This window comes from Diceros bicornis, chromosome 19 (assembly GCF_020826845.1).
Source record: "Diceros bicornis minor isolate mBicDic1 chromosome 19, mDicBic1.mat.cur, whole genome shotgun sequence".
NCBI lineage: Eukaryota > Metazoa > Chordata > Mammalia > Perissodactyla > Rhinocerotidae > Diceros > Diceros bicornis.
The window spans coordinates 37,636,707-37,659,658 of NC_080758.1; positions in this window are offsets into that span (position 1 = coordinate 37,636,707).

Consider the following 22,952-nt stretch of genomic DNA (forward strand, 5'->3'; position numbering starts at 1 on the left):
AATACTTGATCTGTATTTAGATTTTATAAAATGTACAGTTTGTAAGAAAAATTCATATATTCAGATCGTTTCAAGTATACATTAAAAAGTTTTCCAATGACTGAATCAAAAATAAGTTTTTAAATTTAATTTTTAATTAAAATTAAAAATTCAGTTTCTCACTCACAATGCCCACGTTTGCTGTGCTCAGTTGTCACCTGTGGCTCATGGCTGCCATATTGAATAGTGAAACACTAGATAGAAACCATGACTGTAAGAACATGTGAGATTTTTTTCCACCTTTATAACCTTCTCATGCTAATTTCTTATGTGACCTGTTTCCTCTTCACAATGATTAGCCTGAAGCCTTTAAATAAAAAGTATCTCGGTTCTTGTTATTGGTGTCAATACGGAAGTGAAGAAGGTTAGAGAAGCAGGGAAGATCCATTTAAAAATGGGAGGATGTTGGTGGAAGCTTCAGAGAAAGGAAATCAGCCTAATTCTCCAAGGTCTGTTGGACAGAAAGAACGGAGGCCCCCAGGGCAGCAGAATGGGCCTGGAAAGTGAGCTCGCACACTCTCAGACAGGGGTCTTTGTTACAAATGACAGAAACTTGGTTCAAACTGGCTTTGACAATGAAGGTTCTCTATAATTCAAGTAACTAAAAAGTGTGCAGGCTGTCTAAAGAGAAGCTCAGGCATGGCCAAATCCATGGGCTCAAATAATATCATTATTTATTTATCTCAATCTCTCGGCATCAATGCCCCCTGTGTTGCTTTAACTCTCAGTCAGAGTTTCTCCCACAGTGGCAAGATGGCCGCAGCTAACCCAGCCTTATGCTCTGTCCTTAACATCTCTACCAAAAAGGGTCTGCTTCTTCCCTAAGAGCCCCAGCAAAAGTCCTAGGGCTGATGCTCCCTGGCCTCTGCTTGGGTCACATGCTCATTCCTCAACTAATCCCCAGGCCTGACTGATTTCCAGCCTTGGAGATGGAGGGTCAGATCTGTCCACTCAAACCACATGGACTAGGTGAGCGAAAGTGGTCCTCCCAAGGGGAAATCAGGTTGCTATAGCTAGGAGGAGAGAGAAGGGATGGTGGGCAGGAAAAATCCCTTGTATGTCAAATGAAGACTCTTGGCAATGAAGAGGCTAATTGGTTCCCCAAAAATGATTATGATTCTTTGGAGTTTATGTGTCTTCAAGAGGAGAATTGTATCATCTACCAAGTACCCCATCTTCTTTTGCCATTAGTTAGTCATGTAGGAATCCATACCTTTTTCAAGCTACTGAACCTTCAAGAAGTTGTTTAAACTCACTGTGCCTCAGTTTCCATCCGTAAAATGGGAACAATAGTAGGACCTGCCTCCTACGCTTATAATGAAGATTAAATAAGTTAATATTTGTGAAGTGCTAGCAGTAGAGTCCAGCAGATGACAAGTGATAAAAACAACCCCACTAAATAAATATGCAAAAATGTGGTATTACATATTTTTCTTAGAAAAGAAGATTCATTGACTTGTCAAATGAGTTTATATATTCTTCTTCCTGTCAAGGTGGCCTCCAGAGAGATGAGAAACTACTGAAAATGTTTATTGAATGAATGAGTGAATCACATTTTCAAAGAAAAGGATGTATATGCTTTTTTTCAGAGACACATCTATGTCCTTAAATATGTCTTGCCTGTATTGTACTCTCCATCTGTGAGCATATGTTAGAATTTAATTAAATTAAAACCAGTGCAGCTCTCCTGTCAAGGACACTCTGGTTAATGGAATGGCACTAACAAAAATCTGGGCATTATGACCATCATGAGGTACTGTCTCCATCTCTAGTCTATTCTTATTGTCACAATATTTGGTTTAATTAAGTTAAAGAAATTATAGCAAATGGAGTTTAGCTGGGAAAAGACTCCTTGAGAAATTAAGCTAACATCTCCAGGCATCACTGCTGGAGAAAGCAGGATTCAATCCCCACTTGGGGTATGAAAACTCCCAGAGGAGCTGCCTGCTCCTGACAATGCCAAATGGATATATGGTGGGAAGTTGAGCCTCAGAATCTTTTTTCGTTGGATGTGTTCAATCAATAAAAGGAAAGAGCCACTTATGAAAGGTGATTCGAGGTACAACATGCTGTGCCTTCTCTAAGGGACAGTCTGCTGTATCCATCCCTTCCCTCACACCTGGTCTAAAATTATACCCCTAGAGTCGCTTCACTGACTGGGCAATGCCTCAAGTAGGCCCTTGCCTATTACAGGCACATTTGCCACCTGCAGGGACATATGTGAACATCCTAGCCCCACCACCTCTTTTACACAGATAATGTGTTAGATTACCCAGCTGGGGTCTGAGAACATTCCCCAGTCCCCATCCCTCCCCGCACCCACACCCTTGCCCAGCAACTTTGCAGTTCCTTCCACTAGAAATCTTGCATTGGTCCCGCGCGGCTTGCTTTGGCCAGTGGAATATGGACACACACAGTGGTGCGCCAGTTCTGAGCCTGCACCTCAAGAGGCAGCATATCTTTCCACTTGCTGCTCTTTTGCTTCTGCCACACCATTCTTCAGTTCTAGAAGAAGAAAGACACATGGAACAGAGCCACCCTGGCCAATCAGCGAACCTGTGAGCGTGAGAACACATGCTTGTTATTACATGCCACTGAGATTTGGGGTGGTTCCTTATACAGTACGGTTGTGGTATTAGTTGACACACGTCAGCTATCAGCTAAGAGGGAGCAAGGCTCTGAGCGTCTTGGCCACAGCGGGTGAAGTTTCCTGTAAGAGAAGGTGGAATTTGTAGGAACTTCATTGCAGCCATTCCCTATCCCTTTTTCCTTGTTTTCTATAATTATAGAATCTAAGAAATGAAATACCCACCTTCCCAGAATTTTTTTACTGCTGAGGTGGCCGTGTGATCCACTTCTAGCCAATGATATGTAAGTATTGCAAAGGACTCCTAAGAAAATTTTTGCTGTCTTGATAAGAAGAAAAGGAATTTCTTTTACTGCCCTTCTCCCTTCCTCCTGCCTCGAAGGCAGTCTTGATGCCTGAATCTGTAGCAGCCAACTTGCAACTGGGAGGTGAGCAGCAGGAGGCTGAAAAGCCAGTAGCTTAAGGAGGGCAGAGCAGGATGATGGAAAAAGCCCGGCTCCTTGATGATGTTGCTGAGTAGCTAAACCAGCAGCAACAAATGCCTATCTCCAGTCTTCTTTTAACACGAGACACAATCAGTGTCTATTTTGTTTACACCCCTGTCAGATGGGGTTCTGATATCTAAAACGGAATGCATTCCTAACTGATACACCTATTGTGCAGTTTGGGTCTGGCCCAGTCTGTTTACATCAGAAAGATGGTGTTATGTCCTCAATGGGTATTGGAGGAGCTGAGATAGAAGGAAAGCTGAGGGTTTCATAACTACTGTGGGCAGGTGGAGGGAAGCAGCAGTCTTTCCTTTTAACATCAAACAGAAGTTCCCTAGGAATTGAGACGGGGAAAGCTTGGAGTGCTTCTCTTTCTGTCTTGACTTATTAAAATCCAACCCACCCACCGTTCTTAGCCTGTTCCACAAATCTTTCTCAAAATCCAACCAGAATGAATCACTACTTTCTCTGAATCCCCAGAGCTGTTTGTTTTGGTCTATATGTGCTCCTCAATTGACCCATCACACTCAGCCCTGCACAAGTCCAACTGTTTATGTGTCTTATCTTCCCTACAAGGATAGTGTCATAATAGTCACTGCAGAATCTCTTGTAGAACCTAGTAAAGAGCTCAGCATGCAAGAGGCCTTTAGTAACTAGTAGTAACTATTAATTAAATAAAATAAATATGAAATTTCTTTATAGCATGCCTAGCATCACATCCATGTTTATGGGTGTATATGGAAACCTAATTAGGGATTGGCAGTGTGGGAGATCAGAATTTGCCACCCCAAAATATGTCTCTTTGTCTTGATTATTTTTAAGAACAAAAGACTCAGAAAAAATCTTTGCCTTCCCCCTAACTGTCTAAAAGAATTTAACGTAGACAGCCTGTTCCAGGAAGGAGCTAACACCATAGATAACTATAACTGTTGACAGGGAGGAACCCAGCAAGGCCCATTTGATCCAAGTCCTCTCCATGTCTCACTGTCTCTGCAAGGATGGCAAACATTTGTTTACCAAGCATCTTCTTCTCCATCTCCATGTGAATTGCCTTCCTCCCCTTTGAAGTCTCAAACCACTACCCCCAACATCCCCTGTTGTTTTTAGCTGAAGACTGTATTTAAAGGTGGCAGCTTTGGCCATTTTAGTGAGTTACTCAGTTTTCCTGGGTTTCTCCCATGTGCACATGTTATTAAATTTGTTTGATTTTCTCCTGTTATTCTGTCTCATGTCGATCTAATTCTCAGACCAGCCAGAAGAACCTACAGAGTAGAGGAATATGTCTTCCTCCCCTACAGGAGCAAAAATAGTTCAGCTTAGGATGCTTCTACCACAGAAGAAGAATATTAAGAGAGAAATGAGAGGACAAAAGAGAGGAGAAAGAAAGAACAATCCAAAGTCACCTCCAAAGAGACCAGAATCTCTGTATAATTTATTCCCTCTTGGGAGTTCCTATCAGACATTCTGATGAAAAAGAGTCAGCAGTCTGGCATGGTTTTGCATTTTTAGTCTATTGCTTAAAATATATGTTGGATCATTTAGACTTTTTAGCTTCCACTTTAGTCAAAAAGAAGAGGAAATCTCTAAGCTGGAAAGTTCTTGAACTCATAATTAAGAAGTGGGGTGGTGGGGTGTCTTAGACTGGGTCCCCCAGAAGCAGGCCCTGAAACAAGGATTTGAGTCCAAATGGTTTATTTATGAGGTGATGCCAGGAAACACAGAAGGAGAATGTGGAGATGAGGCGGTGAAGGAAAGGAAGCTGAGGCAGGTGCGTTCAAGAGTAAGTCATACCAGCGCGTAACCAGAGCGCGGTCCTGGTGGGGAGCCCTGTGTGGAACGCATCTCCAAATTGTTCCTCGTGGGCGATGAGGAGCTGGGATATTTCTCCACTAATTCCCACTTCTCACTGGTTGAAGCCTGCTCCTGGGGACAGTAATACTTTGGCACTCCCAGCCTGCCCCACTCACAACTGAGCATGCTCCTGCAGCCAAAGAGCGTCCCAAGGTGGAGAATCCGGGCGCCTGTGGTCAGAAGCCGTTGGCATGTACAGGAAGGCTGAGTGTTGGGGGTTATGGGCAGGGCATCAATAGTGTTTGCTACACGGGGAGAAATAGAAGACGGAGGAGCAGGGGGCTGGGGATGAGGGAGCACGGCATGAGGAGCGCTCACTTGGGCAGGGCTGAGACCTGGACAGCGAGGGTGGTGTTCTAATGAGGGAAGGTAGGTGTCCCCCAGAAACAGCCGGGGGAATCTGTAATACATCTCCATTTATCTTTATTGCCTTTAGATTTTAGAATGTTGTCAAAATCATAAGGGTCAAAGGTCACATTTATCAACCCTCGTGTCCTATATTGGGGGAATAATAGAGTACCTCCACACAGTGGAACATTCTGGAGTTATTTAAAATTATGATTCATGAAGAGTTTTCAACAAAAAGAAGAAATGCTTATCATTTAATGTTAAGTGACTTTTAAAAAAAGGCAAGATCCAACATTGTATATCCAGGATCGTTTCTACTGCGTAAAAAACAGGTAATGAACCAATGTTGAAAGAAAATATTATTTTTTTAAAAGCCTTGGAGTAGGGGCCAGCCTGGTGGCGTAGCGGTTAAGTTTGCACATTCTGCTTCGTCGGCCCAGGGTTCACCAGTTTGGATCCTGGGTGCAGACCTACTCACTGCTCATCAAGCCATGCTGAGGCAGCGTCCCACATAGAAGAACTAGAAAGGACCTACAACTAGGATATACAACTATGTACTGGGGCTTTGGGGAGAAAAAAGAAAAAGAGGAAGATTGGCAACAGATGTTAGCTCAGGGCCAATCTTCCTCACAAAAAAGTAAAAAAGTCATCATTAGCTAATTTAAATATTTGGGGAGAAAAAGCCTTTGAGTGGTTTGTAGTTACTTTTTGTAGTTACTTTTCTCTGCTTCCTTATAATTTTCTAAACTTTACATATTTTCCACAACGACCGTGTATGACTTTTACAACTTGCTCACAAAATCTTTGAGGAAATATGTCACTCACTGCTAATAATGACCCTAAAATGATTTTGCTAACTTGGCCCCTCTGAGCCTCTGCTGTTAGGGTCTGGTTACGGCTGTGCTCAAGGATACCAGCTCCCAGGAGAGGAACACTCTCAGCTCTGTTCTCCTCATTCCCCAAGAAGCCCATGTCACATTCCAGTTCAGCCATTCAACCAACATGTATCCATTTATTTAAATAAATATTTATGGAGTACCCACTGTGTTCCAGGCATTGCCCTAGGCACTAGACAAAACTAGACATAGTCCCAGCCCTCATGGGGGGAACTGAGTAATAAAACAAAGCAAATAAATAAAAATTTCTACTTTGAGGAGTGCTATGCAGGAGAGATACATGGTTCTCTGGGAAACTATAGTAGGAGATTTGAATCTTATGGGGGAGGCTGCCCTTAGGAAGTGGGTTCAACCTAAGATCTGAAGGATTCATAGGAGTTAATCAGACAAATGTTAATTGGGATTCTAATGTCTGCATGGGGTCACCATGCTGGGGTCTTGGGATGCTATGCTCAAATCTCTGTCCTCAAAGACTTAGCCGTCTAATTGTCAGGTCACAATCAAGTTTCCTAAAATAACAGAGAGAGAGAAAAAAACAGCATTGGATTAAGTCCTCCAGTGTCTGTAGCAAGATGTGGGAGTTCAAAGGAAGAGGCAATCAATAAGAGCCAAGTAGTAAAGAAAGACTCTTTGAAAGAACTGTAGCTTGGGTTCAACTTTTACACAAAAAAGAAGATGAGATGTCCCAAGCAAGGGGAACAGCATGCACAAATGCCAAGAAGGGTCAATGTCAGGGATCATTTTATTTGACAGTGAGATGACCAGCAGGATGAGAGTAGTTAGGAGGAAGAGATAGCTTGTTCTTGAAAGCCAAGTAAGGATACTTGCACTTGATGTGATGGGAACTGAGAGCAAAGAGTGACAAGACGAAGGCAGTACTTTCAGGAGGATCGATGTGGCCAACTATACCACCTGGAAAGAGAGGCGCCAGAGGGGTTGGCCACAGAGATCTGGACAGCAATAAAGAGTCTCACAGGGAAGACATTCTTCCTTTTATCTGTGGGAAACTGAGATGTAAGAGGTTCACTGAGTTTTTAGTGTCTGAAAAGGAAATTTCTATGAGAAAGGGAAACATCCTTATATTGCTTGATACAATCTGTTTCATTTCATTTATTGTATCCATCTCTCTCCTACAATCAAGAAAACAGACTGAAATCCAACCAGTTTCTTTCCTTTGCCAGAAGCTCTCTGCACAGAGGAGACCATATCTGCAAGTCCTCTAGGACTCAGCTCTTCTAGAGCAAACCCATGGACGGGACACCCTTCCCCTGCTTTAGGGAACCCTTCTTTCCTACCCCCAATCTTCCTGACTCACAAAAGTTGCTGCCAGCTGTGGTGGAGTGGGAGCGAGAGTGGAGGTGCAGGTCATGTTGTAAAGGGCCTTCTTGGCCAAAATGCCTTGCCGGAAGGGCCACAGAGAATGAGGGCGTGGGAGACGAATCCCTTCCCTAGCAGATGCTGGCCGACAGGCAGTGCACATTCTGCCCATGCTCTGTCCTCACGGTTCCCATGACCAGCAATTCCTCAGGCTGGAACATACCTTGGTAGGTCATTTTCTAGCATATCCCCTGCCTATATACCCCCTCTTATTTTCTAGATCTCTCCAGGAAAGGTGAGTTTCTAAACTTCCATGGTCTTCTGTCTTACTGTACACTTTAGGGGCCTTTTGAGTAATAATAGAGAAGTCAGCTTCATCCCTGCTTCAGTGTACATTGCAAAGCCCCAGTCAGGACAGTGCTGGAATGTCTATACAGGAGGGATGAACGTGTGGCAATCTGCTTACCCAATGGGTCTTCGCTCAAAGCTATATTTGCATAGCAAAATGCTGTTTTTATTTTGATTTTATGTTTATGGGGCAGCACACGGAAGTAACAGGGTACTAAAGTCCACACCTTCCAAGCCTGTCCTTGATACCGCCGCTGAGGCCTCAAACCAGGTATGTTCAGTTAGAGACTCTCTTATAAATGTCCCACACCCTCTTGACTTTCACACCAAGGACAGGTCTGCATGCAGAAATCGTTTATCAGTGAATCAATTGGTCAATTAATTATGTAACTTCTCTAACAGAGCTGGCTGCTTCTTCCTCATGGAAAGGTGAGCACCTGCTGAGCACGTTCACAGGCATCCGGTTGACCCTGAACACCTCACCTGGGCCAGCCTGACAGCTCTCAGGGCGGCTCCTCGGAACCCCCATGCAGTTTTCTTGGATCTCTGAGGCCCTCTAGTGGCCGTCTTATGCTGAAATCCCACCTGAACTCAAGGGCGCGTCCACCTTCCCCTGAAAATTTGACCAGCCCTTAATTTGAAAGAAAAAAAATCCCTTTCTTTTGCTTCTTCTAAAATGCAAAAAGCTAATTTAGGGATGTCTAGTTTCTGACACCTTCTAGGTTCATCTAGCCTCTTAATGTTGCCCTGGTTGGAGTTTTAATGAGCTTTGAAAGCATCTTGCTGCCTGCTCTGTTCCTCGAATGGCTCTCCCCTCACCACAAAAACACACATTTGGACTTTAGGTTTATTTCAGAGCATCCCGAGTGTCTTCTCACAAAAAACCCAGGAAGGGCCTGACTGGGTCCTTTACGTGGAGGAGGGCGGATTTCTCTTCCTGACAGGCCAAGGTGCCCTCTCTTGCAATGTCTCTGCATGATTCCAGGCTCCAGGTCCATCACACAGAGCCTTGGCAGGACCGGGGACTACTGCTGTCTTTTGTGACTTAGGTAGGTAGGTGAACCAGGGTGCAGTTTGAAATTGGTTAGGTAGGGAATTTTTATGAATCGATTTGTACAAACCCATAGGAAGTGTTCCTAATAAAAACAGCCTGTGTTATTGCTGTATCACCTTCATCTGACCCTTGGGAGCTCTAAAGAAAAGCCCGTCATACTTACCTGGCCTTCAGCCTGAACCAGGCAATTAGGCCACAGGCCAGGATGAGACTGAAGGGGAAGGAGCCTGTGAGTCTGATGACACCCACTATTCCCTTGGCTGAAAGGAAGAGAATGAATCTTGCTGGGCTTGTTCTGTGTGCTGACCATTGAGTATCTCATCTAGTGGATAGCAGTCATGATCATCTCCCTTTTACACAAGAGGTAATTGAGACTCAGAGTTAAATGTATTTCCCAAGAGCACACAGCTATAGAAGTGGCAGGGTTAGGATTCAAACCCAGTTCTGACTTTCTCTAAAATCCACTTTTTAGCCAGCACCTGCCTCTTATCTTACTTGGCTTTGGGTTTCAGGTTCTTGACTCATAGTCTATGTGAATGGTGCTTCCTGGAGTTGGGCAGTGCACAGCCTGCACACCTGTACAGAGTAATCAAACCAACTTTGCCCCATAGCCAAGATTCTAAGCCTAACCTGAAATCCAGAGCCTTGCTACTCAAAGTGTGGTCCCCAAATCTGCAGCATCAGCAATACCTACCTAGGAGCTTTTCAGAAATGTAAATTATTGGGTCCCATCCCAGATCTAGTGAAGCACAATCTTCAAGGCTTGAGACTAGGAATATTCAGGGCTTTCCAACTTGGATGTGCACCCTGATCACATGGGGATTTTGTTGAAAGCAGATTCTGATTCCAGAGGTCAGAGGAGGTGGTGCTGAGCTTCACCTTCTCTAACCAGCTCCCAGGTGATGCCAAAGCCCTGAGCCACACATGGAATATCACGGCTCAGATCAGCAGTTCTCACACTTGAGCCGGAACTCAAATCTGGAGGGCTTGTTGATACAGATTGCTGGGCTCAACCCCAAGGGAGTCTGATTCAGAGGGTCTGGCATGGGGCCCAAGAATTTCTAACAAGTTCCCGGGTGATGCTGCTGCTGCAGGCACAGGAATCCCACTTGGAGAAAGATTCTCCTAGCCTATTAGAACTTCCTTACCTTAGACAATTAACCCCACGCTTTCTGGCTTTGCATTTGCATGAAGCCCTACTCAGTCCTCTAATCCTGGTACTTGTGAGCTGAAAGAGACTTCAGAGGCCAGAGGCAAAGCCAGGAGTAAGCATCCTGACTCACTGATTTCAATGTTGTTTTACTCTGCATCCTGCTGGTTCCAAATCTCCATAAATTTTCCACTGTCCAGAAACTGCAGTACTTTTGGTGAGCTCTCCATCTTGGGCCAGCTTTGCAGGCACTTGGATTCCTATCAGACACATATGTCACTGGCACAATCCTTGAAAACACACTGGCTTTCTACTTCACAGCTCTGTGAAAAGAGGGGGTTGGAAAAAAACAGTGGCCAGGCTGGCAGCTGTGGTGGGGAGAAAATGCAGCAGCTAGCAGGCAAACCCAGACAAGGTGATTCAGCACAAAGGCCCTGGAGCAAAGTAATAAACCAGGACACTGACAGCAACTGGTACCCACATTCTGCTGGGCAGCTCTGAGAAGGTCGTTTAGCCTCTCTGTGTCTGAGAAGATGTTTTTCTTTAGGGATACCAATACTCTCATTCAAGGAAATATACACAAAAGAAGGTCTCAAATATGGACTTGGGGTGGGAGTTGCATTGAATCAGTTTCTGTTGCATGAAAATCACCCAATACTCAGTGGCTTAAAAAAACAACCATTTATTATTGCACATGAGTCTTTGAGAAAAAGTATAAGTGTGCAAGGCCCCTGAGGCCTAGACTGGGAACTGGCATGTCAATACTTCCTCCGTATTCTATTGGCAAAGGCAAGACCCAAAGCCAGCCCATTGCTTGATGGGAGGAGCTGTAGCATCACAGTGGAAAGATATAGAGAGAGGGAATGGTGTGCAGACATTTTGCAATCTACCACAGAGGAGTTTTCTTAGGAGACCCCAAGACAAAGATTCCAAAGCAAATGGTTTACTTGGTTACTTGGGAAATGAAGGAAATGCTGGTGGGGGAGTGAGGGGAGCGGGGTTGAGACACAGAGAGAACCAGCCAGTAAAGTGTGTATAAGCAAGCCAGCTAGCACCCCGATCAGTTGGAGCTTAATTCCACCGGAAAACTCTAGAAGTGTTGGACACATGTCTTTTTGTTATCCTACCTGAGAGAGGGAGCTGGGATATTTATACATCAGTTCATGTCAGTCATTTGTTGAGGGCTGCTCCCACGGGACACTAATTCCCCATCACTTCGGCCTCCAGCACTGGGCAGAGTGGCTCCAGAGGTGTGCAAGTCCTGGCAGCTAGTGGCCTGGCCACTGTGCACTGAAGAGATAAGGGGAGGGAGATACAGGTAGGACACCTACAGAGTCTCCTGCAGCGCAATACTGATAAAAAAGAAAAACATCTCAAGCTTCAGTTTTAAGTTATTTTAGTCAAAACATCTTTTTTTGAAAGTCTACTTGCTTTATTTGGGGTGATGCCTCATTTCTCTTGCTGGCAAAGGTTGGGACACTAGATGGCATCCTATCAAGTTGTCCTGCCACTCAGGAAACAAAAGGTCAGATGCAGTTCCTAGTTGTCCTTGAAACTGAACAATTAGCAGGAGCAGAGAGAACATTGTTTGTTCTCTCAATGGAGAACAAACAATGGAGCCCACTGTAGCAGTGGTGGGCCACTTCGGCTCTACCAAGGCCACCGTTCTGTGTGAGCTTGCACCCTGGTGGCAACCTCACAAAGCGTGGTGGGGGCAGGGGGCACAAAGCACAAAGGGGCAGGCAGAGGTTGCTGGCATTTTCTAAGGAGTGGGATTCACAAAACACCTGCAAGGAAGCAGTAAGGAGAATGAAGCTTCTACTCCCAGAAAGGTCTTTGAAATGTGTGAAAAATGGGCTGGAAGGAAAACGTTAAACTTATAGTAGAGATTTGTTCTTGGGAGTGAGAGTGGAAAGAGGATAGTAGCATGAGGTTGAAAGTGAGGGTCAAAGACATTTAATATTTTATTTAAAATATTTAAAACTAATGAGACACAAAGTCAACAATGATCATTTCTTCGTAATGGATATTAGGTACTGGTCATATTATTATCCCTACTTTTACTTAAATTTCGAAAAAGTGTGTGGGGGGGTATGATATTCTCCTGTAATTAGCAAGATCTGGTAGGGTTCAAGAAGTAACACCGATCTGTTTCTTGAGTAATCTTTGACAAATACTTCCCTTGACTGAGCCTCCATTTTCCTAGTTATAAAATGCAGATAATGATAGTAGTGATGTCAGGGGCTTGTCATAGCTTCAAATGTGGTACTGTACCCATGGTGCCTAGCACAGTGCCCAAAGCAAGATAGTCCCTCAAAAAATGCTCTCTGCTCCCTTTGCCCTTCCCCAAGACCCTCACCACCATAGGAACAAGGCTTAGGCTCCACTCTCGCACTGAGTCAAACCAGACAATCGGCAAGTTGTCTAGATGTTGCCAGAAGTAGAAAAATCTTAAATAAAGCCTATCTTGACTCCTCTGAATCCAGCGACAGAGTTGGTCTAAGAAAACAAACAAAAATATTTCTTAGAAATATGGCTATAGAGACACCCTCCTCACCACCCCCTTTGTAAAGAGAGGGATTCTGGAATTTAGCAATAAATACTCCCTAACTTTTCTGAAGGATTTAAAATGTTCTACCTTAAAGGAGCACTAACCTTTTCCAGAACAGACTTAGGTGCTTTCATGTGGCCTGTAAAGACATACTGCCTTCCTCTCTAGAGTAAATGAGAACTATTGATTCCTTATAAAAATTAGAGAAAGCCCACAGCCAGACTTGACAATACAAAATACTGTGAGGAAAAGACAGATTGGGGGTAATGTGCTTGTACGAATGGAAGACATGGAATGGGGTCTATTGAAGGGAGGACTTAGAGCCTGACCTCCAGAAGACAAGGCTCTAGCCTCTCTCCATCTTTCCAGGGAAACTGAGGGTAGCCTTAGAAGAGTACAGAGCATTCCTCTGGGTCTCGTTTTATCTGAGATTCTCTGAATCTAGGAGAGATTGTCCCTAAACAAAGACTGAGAAGACAGAGCCAAGAGCCACTGGGCTGGGCTTGTTCCATGCAAGGATTACAAATGATCTCAGTCTTCGCCACACTCCAGGATCTGCAAGAGGTGTGTGTGTGTGTGTGTGTGTGTGTGTGTGGAATCAACCTAGAAATTAAGTCGCTTGCCTTGTCTAAATTCATTTGTACAATGACATTGACAAAACCCACTACAGTTACCTCCCAGAGTTGATAATAGGCATTAATAACATTAATTGAAAAAGAAACTTTGCAAATATAAGAACCAAGTCTATAGATAAATGTTAGGCACCTGAATGCTTTCATTTATAAATAGATGCCTCAAAGTCCACTTCTCCTGGTAGTTCAGGAAAATAATTATCTGGCTAAGGCTACCAACTAATTTCATCTTCACCATCAGTCATCAAATCCCTGCAATATGATCAAAGAACAATCTTGGACAAGACAAGAGAGGACCCTGATCTCTTTCCAGTCCTATGACTCACTCAGGAGGCCAGGAGTATGCCAACTGTTCCCCCTCCTACTACAAAGAGTACTGTCAAATAAGCCTCGCTTAGTCTGTGTCGTAGAGCACAGACCACTTTAAGGCTGAGATACCACTTCCAACATTTTCTATTTCAGGACTGGTTTGGAGAGATTGCACAGAGTTCATTCCATGGTCCTTCAGATGAGAGGAAAACCATTTGGCCATTTATAGCCTAACAAGACAGAGATAGAAAGGATAAAGCAAAATTTGGCTGTCATTGATTTGGGGGCAGAGGGTAGGGATAATTTACTCTATTGGAGGTGTTTGGAACTACTGGATGCTTTATGCAGCCATTAACTTTCAGTTATTTCAATATACTCTAAACTAGTTTTTAAAATTGAGGAATGTATGAGCTCATCTAATAGGAAATTTAATAGGAGTTAGTTGCTCCAGCATCCTAGCATTATTATCTGGAGCTTAGGTTCTCCACAATCCTTGGCTTTGCTATTCACATAGTTGACTTCACCTTAAGGCTGTCCAGGAGATAATTGTGGATTCATCCACCTTCGTTCAAATATGGAGAGAGAGAATAGCTTGCTCTTAAGAGCAAGACAGGACTTCTCCAGAGGACTCCAAAGATCCTTTCATCACGTATCATTGGCCAGAACTGGATCACATGACTTTCCATAAACCAGTCACAAACAAGGGGCATGAGATAGTCTTTAGTCCAATTAGATTCATTCCAAAAGTTGAAGGGATTCCTCTGAGTCATATGCTGTACATGAGGTCTGAGCACCTGATAAAACTGAGGTTCTGTTAGGAAGAAAAAAGGAGATAATGGGTGCTGTGTAGGCAGCTGGGGCTCAGTAATGCTGCTTTATGTTTCCAGGAACAGAAAACTCTAATAAAGTTTTCTTTATTTATTGTTTTCTTTAAAACAATAAAGTGACCTTATTGTCTCACATAACTGAAAAAGTCCAGAGGTAGATCTGGCAAGCCTTGGTCCAGCAGATCAAACAATGTCATCAAGAACCTGGCTTCCCTGTCTCTCTGCCCTCTGCAGCACTGACCCCTTCCTCCACGTAGTGGTCTCCTGCCAACAAAAAGCTACAGCAGATTTGAAGTTTGCCTTGCTTGGCATATTGGGTTGGGGGTGTCGGGGGAGAAAGGAATCAGTTCTAGTAGTTCCAGTAAAAGAGTCTTCCTTTTGCCAGAATCCTCAGAAACCAGCTCTTTATAGCTCATTGGGTTTGATGGGGACATGTGCCCAACCTAAACCAATTACTGTGGACCAGCAGTGGAATAGTTTGATTGGTTTAATTTCAATCATAATCTATATTTGTAAGAGTAGGCTAATAGCAGTAAAAAAACAACCCCCCAAATCCATTGGTTTAACCCAATAAGATTTATTTCTTGCATTCATTCAATGTGGGTGGACAGAGTGGCTCTGTTCCACACAGTTATTCAGGAACCCAGGCTCCTTTTATTATGTAGCTTTGCCATGGGCATCAGAGTCCTACACTGGATGTGAAAGACAGATGAGGGGAGAGAGAGAGAGAGAGAATACTCTGGCCCATATGCTGGCATCCACAGCCATGACAGAAATGTGACTTCATTCACTCCTTCTCTGTGGTCACTTTGCCCTAACTCAGCCAAAGGGACTAAGTGACATATTTCTGAGGACTCTGATGCTAAATGGTACAAATATAGGGTAGGGTTTGACTTTTTAATTTTGAATCTTTCTTCAAACTAGCTATGAAACTTTATGTAAGTCAAATCCTTGGGTTCCTGTTCCCTTATTTCTGAAAGGAAATAAAGCTGTGTAATCTTGGACAAGTTACTTACCTTCTATGTGCGTCAGCTTCCTCATCTGTAAACTCCTTATCTGAAGTCAATACTACTTTACTCATAAGGTTATGTATTAGTTTTCTAGGTCTGCCATAACAAAGTACCACAGATTAGGTGGCTTAAACAACAGAAATTTATTTTCTCACTCTTTTGGAGGCAAGAAGTCTAAGACCAACATGTCAGTAGGGTTGGTTTCTTCTGAGGGCTTCTTTCCTTGGCTTGTAAATGACTGTTTTCTCTTTGTGTCTTCACATCCTCTTTCCTCTGTGCATGTCTGTGTCCTACTCTCCTCTTCTTATAAAGAAGAACCAATCATTTTGGATTAGGGCCCACCCTAATGACTTCATTTTACCTCTTTAAAGACCCTATCTTCAAATACAGTCACATTCTGAAGTGCTGGGGGTTAGGACTTCAACACATAAATTTGGGGCAGGGGGACACAATTCAACCCATAGTAGGTTCATATGAGAATTAAATGATTTAGTACATGTTAAGGACTTAATTCTATATAGTAGATATGTACTCAACATCAGCTATCAAAATTAGCTTATTTTTTTCAGTAGTAGCAGTAGGCATAGGAGCAATAGTATTTGAAGTGATAGCAGCATCACTAGTAGAAATAACAGCAGTGCTGCCTGAAAGCAAGGAGAAAGGACCCTTAAAGGAAAGGGGAAGACATATTTTGAAGAGAAGTGAGATGCAGGGGAATAAAATTTGTATCACAAAATTCCAGTTTCTATGGCTGTATAACATATTACATCAAAATGTAGTGGCTTAAACAGACAATATTTTTTTTCTTCAAGAATCTGAAGTTTTGACAGGGCCCCACAGGGATAGCTCACTCAGCTGCACTTATCATCAGCTGGGGCAGCTCAAAATCTCACTCACACGTCTATGCTGGTTGTCAGCTGGGACTTCAGTTGAACACCTATGTGGGGTCTCTCCACATGGCCTGGGCTTCCTCACAACATGGTGGCTGTGTACCAAGAGCGAGCATCCTTAAAGAAAGTGGAAACATAATGTCTTTTAGGACCTAGCCTCAAAAGTCAGTCACAATCGCTTCTGTTACATTCTACTCATTAAGGCATTCGTAACGGCCGTCCAGGTTCCAGGGAAGGGGAAATGGACTGATGGAAGGTGGCAAGGTTCTGGAAGAGCATGTGGTCTTGGAAATATTGCTGTGGTCATTTTTGAAAAATACAATCCTCCACTCATCCCTACTTTCCCACACAAAGAACCTTCTTCTGGAGCTTTCTCCCAGCAAACACTGTTGGGTTTGTGGTTTTGTTCTGATTATAATTGGATCCTTGTCCTATATTACACAGTTCCCAGGGATTTGAGGATAAAATGGCACATTTGAGAAGAGGTTTATAAAAGAGAACTCCCGAAATAAAGGTTTGCTGTGCACAAGTCCTCTTCCAACCAGGCACACACAGAAAGGGGGTTGATGTTCTGATTTCCCGGATGATCTGTCCATTTTATGACCGTAGACACAATCATGTCCCAGCCCTGCTCAGACTTTCCTCTGTAAAATGAAGGCTAGAGATTAAGAAGATCCGTAATGCCCTTATCAGCTCTAACATTCTATGAAAACAGGAGAAAAAGTGAATGAATTAAGAAAATTTAAAAGCATTAAGCTGGGTGCCTCAAACGGGCAAGCTGAGCTGTTACTTGCTTTATATTCGAATGCTGTGCATGGTTTCCATGATGGCAATAATAATTTATTGACAAAATGCTTTTTTTGAATTGCCTTTACTGAAGAGGCCCTGCATGCTTTTTCACCAGCTTGCTACAATTAAAAGCAGCAGTAAACAGAGCCTTTCTATTTAGATTGAAAAGCAACAATTAAGCTTGCTCAGCTATAAATAGGAGGCAGCTTCACGTCTATGGCCCCAACTGCACACATTAAAGACTCCGGTCCCAGATGCCCCCAATTTATTTCTACAGGGTAAACCAATAAATTGTCAAACTCGGACCTTAAAACTGATAATTTCTTAGAAAATGGAAGTAGGAAAATTATGCATAATTCTAGATAATTACTGGGATGTCCATGAGGCCAGGAAATCAGTACATAGGCTAGAAATCTAAATTTACAGGCTCCTAGCTTTTTCATTTTCCCATTATCAAACCATGTTTTGCCTTAGGTGGCTGTCAGCACTGGCTCTCCTTTGTCTGAGAGGCATAGAAGAAAACAATGAATTTAAGAATTAAGGTAGGGAAGATGGAAAACATGGCGTTCTTTCACAAGATTTCCATTGGTTATAGTGATTCGGTAAAAAGACCAGAATATGAGCAGTCAGTGTTGAATATTTTTTAATAAAAATAAATGCAAGTTCCATTCATTTCATCTATAAACCATAGATACTGAGTTGTGAAGGCATTTGATTCAACTTCATATTCTGCAGAGGGAACTGGAGGCTCAGGAAGCCACATGTATTTTCCTAGGTCACAGAACTTGACAATAGCTTTCCTGACTACCACTCCAGCATCTGTTGAATGGAAAACAATTACCTTTCTTTCATTCTTTTCAGTACAAAAGACCAGATTAATGAGACCTAAGTAATAAAAAGTCCAAAGAGTGCCATATTTCTTTGAGTGCAAGACAAGCTTTCAAAGGTGACAGGATTTTCCCACTTGGAGATTCTGGGTCCCCTCTGCCTCTGTATCCCCCATATGAGCCAAGAGTTGCCAATTTCCAAAATCCCAAAAGAGTGATTTTCCAAAATCTGTCCTGGGTGATTATACCTTTTTGAGGCTTGTGAGTCTTGGTTTTCTGTTTGTGCATGCTCCATGCCTCCCAGTGGTTTTCCAATTGCCTATGACTCCCCTTGGGTCACATGCTGCATATTCTCTTTGCCCTTGCTCACCCTCTCTACCCAGCTCTGTGCTCCAGGGGACTGACATTTATGGACTCATCAATGGTACCCTAGTCCTTTGGTTACCATTGAGCTTGGCTAATGGGAGAGGTGGGCAGGACAGCAATAGGAGACTGAATAGCAAGAGGATAAAGAAGCCAGGATTTTTATTCCTCCATCTCACTTCCTGCAGAGTTGCCCAGCTGAACCCATCCTGGATTAGCCAAATCCTCGACACATGAGTGAGACTGTTGTATAAATGACTGTTGTAGTAAACCACTCAATTTTCAGGGGCAGTGTGCTATGCAGCAATAGTTGACTGATACAGAATACGATACCTAAAAAGAAGAATTTAAGACAGCATAGCCATTCTAAAAACTGAAGTTAACATCTCTGAAGACCAGAAAAGGAAGTGAACACAGAGGAGTAACTGGGATTGAGTTGCAGACTCACTTAACTCCAGAACCAGAATCAAATGGAGAAATCTGAATTCTTGTGCGGTCGCAAGACTAAAAGTGTCCCATGGGAAGTGAGAAACTCACTCTTCAAACTCATTCTTTAAAATTAGGAGCAAGTTTGATGTTTCCTCATCCACTAAAGGATGCTGAGACAAGCTCTTAAAACCACTGTCTGAGCTACCATTTATATAAAGCTGTGTAGCAGGGAAGCTGCAAGAAATAAAATCTTTCACCCTGGACTTAGGCTTAACTATCTGCTGACTTTGTTGCTGAATATGTAATAAATCCAATATCAGTGTAGGTTGGGAGCCCTGAGCTACCCATATAAGACCTGATTGTGGACTGAATGTTCTTAGGAGGTGGTGGAAGAAGAGATCAGATATAAATCTGCAAGACTGTGAGACATGGGGTGGGAGTGGCAGGGGTGGGGAAGTGGGGAAGCCTCTATTCAATGATAAAATTCCAAAACACATGAGGAAATAATGCTAAGAAACACAGCAACAAAATCAACAATTGGGAATGAATGCACTTTAGATGAAATGGAAATAATAAAAGAGATTATTATCCACAGATCTTCATTGAAATAACTACAAAAGAATGTATTTTAGGCAGAAGAAAACACTCTGAAAGACAGAGATGGATAAAGTACAGAAACAATAATTAGTACAGAATTTAGTAAAATTAGGGGATAAATTTAACTTACTACTGACTCTTTAAAAAAGAATGGTATTTGTCATATAATTAGATATAATTCAAATAATACCAAGGAAAATACAGAGGGGGAAGGTGTTCAGTGAGTAAAGTTTGGGGTTATTTGAAAGGAGGGTAGAGATGCTGAATGACTTAAACCTTGTTTAAAAATTTCAAACTTAAGTAAATATCTTAAAATTTTGAAACTATCAATGAAACAAAAAGAAGGAAAAGTGGAAAAAGAAGCAAATAAAGAGCATAATAAATATAAAACGTAAAGTAAGATCATATAACTAAATCTAGGTAGAGCAGTAATTAAAGTAAATGCGGATGAATTCAAGTTGCCTATAAAAACAAGATTATCAGATCAGAGTTTTAAAAATTCAATCATGTATGGTTTTAATAGACATTCCTAAAACATAATCATCCAGAAATGTTGAAAATGAATGGAAAAAAACAAAAAAGGAATTACTAACTAAAAGAAAGCTGAGATAGCAATATTAATATCAGATGAAATTGAATTCAGGCCAAGAAAGCATAAAAAGAGACATTACATAGTGATAAAAGGAATAGTCCTGTATCTGAGTGGCTAACGCTATGGCTTGAAATATAAAGAAAAAAAAAGACAAAATTACAAGACAAAATAAAAAAATCTACCCTCCTATTCAAGGTTTTAAAACACATATATCAAAAACCTGTGGAGCCAGCAGAAAATATCAATGCGTATTAAAAAGCTCAAAAACAGGGGCTGGCCCCGTGGCGTAGCGATTAAGTGCGCGCACTCCGCTGCTGGTGGCCCAGATTCAGACCCCGGGCGTGCACCGACGCACCGCTTGTCAGGCCATGCTGTGGCGGCACCCCACATAAAGTGGAGGAAGACTGGCATGGATGTTAGCTCAGCGCCAGTCTTTCTCAGCAAAAAAAGAGGAGGATTGGCATGGATGTTAGCTCAGGGCTGATCTTCCTCACTAAAAAAAAAAAAACAATAAAAAAAAAAAAGGCTCAAAAACAACAAACTCATGTTAAGGGTGTAGGAACTGAGGCCCAGGGAAGTTGAGTGACTCACCTAAGGTCACAAAGGGTATATGAATCAGAGCCAGGACTAAAACTCACATGTTCTAAAGCTAAATTCTATGCCGTCCCTATTTTATCACACTAAAACGTATAGAGTAAACTGCACATTTGCAGAAATGACTAGCCTTTTCCAGGCCCTGAAAATAATCTTAAGCGTGCATAAGTTAGCACATCCATCAGCACATCTTAACTTAGTGTCTCCATTGGTGTACCGCTCAGATTCCCCTGGATTCCTTTGACCTTTTCAGTGTGCCTTTTGTTGCCTTCTAATTCTCCATCTTTTTGATGCTCTATGGAGAATCACCCTGGGGCCACTGGGCTGGCGACTGAAAGACAAAAGTTCCTGGAATTTCATGTCCTCAAGAATGGTCTCTATCTAATGATTGGCATGAGAAAATGAAAGCCCAGCTCCTTTACCTTGGAATTAGGCCGAAATCTGAGGTGTAATCTACACTCCCAACCTCCCCTGTGGGATCAGGCTGAGGCTGGAACTCTGCTTGGCTTTTTCTCTTCTCGTCCTGCTTTCTGCATCCAGTTTTTCCCAAGAGAAACCTCAATAAATCAAGTTTCACATGAATTTTCATCTCAAAGTCTGCTTCTTGGAACCCTCTCCTAAAATAAGGACCATATAACTCTGTACTAGAAGTATAGAGAGAGTAGAGAGTGGTTCTAGGAAAAGAACATTTGAGTGGCTCAGGATTCCTGCTGTTCTTGTCTTTGGGAATTTCCAGTTTCATTTAGGGACTGGAAATCTAGCATTGTGCATGTAGTGTCTGACAAGCTAGAGAAAAACTCGCTTGCAATTTCAGACTTGGAGTCAATAACTATTGACTGGCCAACTTTCTGTTACAACAGACCCTCTTGAGTTCAATTCTGGATGAATGATGGTCAAATCTGGAGGATACTTGGCTTATCACTGTCTCTCCCTCTCCTTTTCCCTCTCTCAAAGACTCGCTCTGAAGATGCAAAAATGGCAACTCAGGGCTCTGAGCCTTAAGATGAAGGATCATGGGTAGCCACACAAGCATCATCATGCCTTGCAGGTTGATCTGGCCATTATTTCAGCCCCTACTTTGTATCCCATAGCTTTGCATTTCTTTGCTTTCCGAGTCTGGATCTATGGGTGGGCCCTATGTAGAAATCCAGGTCCACTGCACAGTAGGCAAAAATTCCATTACCCACCTTGGCTTAGAATAATATATATAATAAAATAGTTACTATTTCTTGAATGTATGCTATATGCCATATTACGTATGAAGAAATTATGGTTTAGAAAAGAAAATTAACTTGCCCAGATTCACATGGCTAATAAGTAGTTAGGTCTTGCCATCAACAGACTAAGGATTTGGTGAGCCAGACAAGAGCTCTGAACCTCCATGTATCCTACAAGTCATTGCATCTCCCACCTCCAGCTTTGCTGACCTAGGCTTTAGCGCTGGGTTTGTCTTTGGTCTTCTTGCTGGGTGCTCTAGTTGTAGTTTCCTGGTGAAGGCCCTGACGTCCATCCTCTGCCCTCTTGTTTGTCCTGGGAAATGATAGCAGCTCCTCAAAATATGTCTTTAGTCTCTACCCGCCATCCCCTGCGTGTACATATAGCTGGAGGATTTGCCCTGAATACACATCTCTGGGGACTTCCTGCTTCAAAGCTCTGCCTACCTCCTGCCAGACTTAGCTGTGTGGCAATGGAGATCTAAAACTCTCAATGTTTCTTAGGTTGGATTCCCCAGAAGAAGGGCCCAAAACAGGGAAAATCAAGTGACTATGGTGTATTGAGGAAGGACTCTCAGGAGAAGCATCTAAGGAAGGAAAGCAGACAGGATGGGAAGAAGCCAAGCGAAGATGTGTGCTTGGGTAAAATCGAAACTTGGCCTGATCCATGAAAGGCTCTGGAGCATAAATCACAATGTTGACACAGTCATCTCCTCCTTAAGGCAAAGGGGCTGGCCTTTTGTACCCCTCTCAGTCAGTCATTGCTATAGGCTTCTCCTGGTGGGGGGTGAAGGGATGTTACCACCTAGGTATCGTTTGAGGGCAATTCTTGGTGAAGGGGGCCTCTGTGAGCCCTTAGTAGCCAACACTCACAGCAGCTGGGAGCTGGGGGCTCCTGCCCGTCCAATAGCATCTATTACAAGTACCTAAGCCTTGGGCTCTGAACTGGGGCCTTCAGCAATCAGATCTCCTTCTCCTAACCCCACCTCCCTTCTCCTGGCCTCCTCCTCCTCTCCACCAGCCCACGTGGCTGGGGTCCCCCCATACCAGCTGCTCATCCACAGGTTACTTGATTTTAGTACCTGCACAGAGTCAACTGCATTGGCGCCCGACACTTTATTAGTGTTCTAAATCTTTGTTTACAGTTACCAACACTCCCCAGGTGGCAGCAAAAAAGTCAACAAGGAAATAAAACTCCACCAGCTGGCGTATTAGCTGGGGATAAAACCATACACAGGTAACAGCTGGGT